Below are 2,362 nucleotides of genomic sequence, written 5' to 3'. Positions count from 1 at the left end.
ATCTCTTCAGGTGCCTATGGAGAGGGTAAGGGGAGCAGTCCTATCCCCAGTCTCTCAGGCTTTCTAGTAATAAACTCTGGCAAACACTGTGCTGGGGCAAAGACACAGGTGCCCACAGAAAGGGTTCTGATTTTCCCCTCTGACACATATGCCATAGGTTTTCCACCATGGCTCTAGAATAATATTTCCTTAATTTTAGTAGAATATCCATATAATTTAGTCCAGGATCCACTATTGCTGTAAATAGAATGGCATCCCAGTTTCTGAATCTTATCTTCTCTTCCTCACAGGAATTATAGTTTCCTTTCTATAAGAGTAGTTGGAAGGAAAGGTTAGAGAAATACATTTTATCCTCCTCCTCCCCCTGTGAACCACAAGTGACACCACCCTTTGCTATGCATATATTCAGCCAATATTGGCACATGGACAATTTTAGTTTGGTGTTAAGTGGGAGGAGGAGTTCAGTTTAGATTACAATTGGGAAGTTGAATTAATCCAAACTGTTTCCCAATTCAGAAACACTTCTCTTTCACATCAATAATCTGCAGGGATGTTCCTTCAACTAATAATGAATCATTATAATATGATGGTAGCTAGATTTTAAGCTTAAAAGAAATATGGCAGGTATGAGAAGGATGCAGCATGTTACTTGTAAGAAATTACACATAAGTTTTCTGCTGGTGGGGGTTTTGTTCCCTGAGATGCTCAGCCTAGTCAAGGATAATGAAGGCTCACTGTCTGGAAATCACGGACACACTGAAACTGAAGTGCCTCTTGGTCCAGAGGCTGTCTATTTAAGTAATGAACAACATGATCTTGGACAGACAGAACTGCACAACACTGGTGATGCAGTTTATGCAGCCCTGGGAAATGAAGTGAATGTCAATCATTTAATGTCTGTGTTTCTGGAAGAGGCAAAAGATAGGCAAAATCACACCTCAATACTGGCATTTGTGATGCTTGATTTGAAGGCTCTAAATGCAATATCCACATCTGGAAGAAATATTCCTGGTAAGGGAGAGGAATATAATTCAGTTCTTGGAGCTGTGTCCACAAGCCCATCATCTAAAGAAGACTCTAATAGTACAGACAATGTAAAGACTCCAAAGGAGAATTGTGAGGAGAGAAATGTTACTGGCTTAGAAAGTTTCACTTTACAAATTCTAAATGTTTCACAGGAACTGATGAAATTTTAAAACACAAACAGCAGTGATTGTACATTAGTCTCATTTCATACTCCTTGGTGTCAATTCTCTGCCAGTCTGGCCCCACATTTTAATTCTTTACCACGAACATTTCCATCTCTTCATTTTTTGGCATTAGATGCTTCTCAACACAGCAGTCTGACTATTCATTTTGGTACTGTGACTGTTCCCAACATCTTGCTATTTTAAGGAGCTAAACCAATGGCAAGATTTAATGATACAGATTGGACTCTGGAAACTCTTCATTTTTAATCAGACAGGGATAGAAGACAGAAATGATGTGATAGTGACTGAAGATGACCAAATAGGCCCTCTTTCCAGCACTTTGATGAAAAATGTGGATTGGTTGCTTGTATTTTCTTTATTCTTTTTCATTAGTTTTATTATGTATGATACTGTTCGGACTTAAAGTATTCAATGGCTCATTTCTGGACAAGAACATGAACATCCTGAGTAATAATAGACTGGAAGGTGAAATTGGAAAGATTAATTTCAATCTTTGCCTTCAGAAACCTATATTGTTTTCCACAGAGATGTATTATATTTGAACTTGGGTTAAAATAATTTTGCATTTGAACTACTGAATGTGCAAAGAAATCACACCTAAGAAGGTAAATAAGAGTTATTATCAATGAAAAATATGTTAGTATTATCAAAACTGAAATGGGTTCCTCTAGTTCCTCTATTATGAAGATTCGTTGTTCACAGGAAACTGAATTCAACATTTAAATCAAAAATAGATGAATAAATACTTATAGATGACTGTTAACAATTCTTACTATTTATCAGCTCAAATATTATTGTCAAACACAAACTGATTCCAGGATGAACTAATATCCCGAAGGAACAGCTTTTTTAATGCAAAGAACAATTAGAAGTAATATCACATACAGAGAAAAATTCATTAACCAGGAAGATAAAGTTTTTACCATTCAGCAAACATATATTTTAATATTCCCACATAAGATAGCTTTAGTCTGAAATGAAATAATCATTTTGAAAATTATTAAACAATATAAAAATACTAGTCATTTTTATATGTGGTTTTTAAAATGATTACTATTACATCAATATTTTTTACTAATATCAGAATAGTTTTTTTCATTGTCATTTATATGTTGCTTAAACTTTGCTTAAGCATCTTATGATTTTCTGTT

At 35.0% G+C, this 2,362-nt stretch overlaps 1 pseudogene; it reads left to right on the top strand.

Annotated features, from left to right (window-relative positions):
- Positions 1–617: 617 nt before the first annotated feature.
- Positions 618–1,662, top strand: LOC100023510 (thioredoxin domain-containing protein 15-like; annotated as a pseudogene).
- The last annotated feature ends 700 nt before the right edge of the window (positions 1,663–2,362 follow it).

This window comes from Monodelphis domestica, chromosome 3, assembly GCF_027887165.1.
Source record: "Monodelphis domestica isolate mMonDom1 chromosome 3, mMonDom1.pri, whole genome shotgun sequence".
In the NCBI taxonomy this organism is placed as follows: Eukaryota; Metazoa; Chordata; class Mammalia; order Didelphimorphia; family Didelphidae; genus Monodelphis; species Monodelphis domestica.
This window is presented reverse-complemented; position numbering and strand designations above follow the sequence as displayed.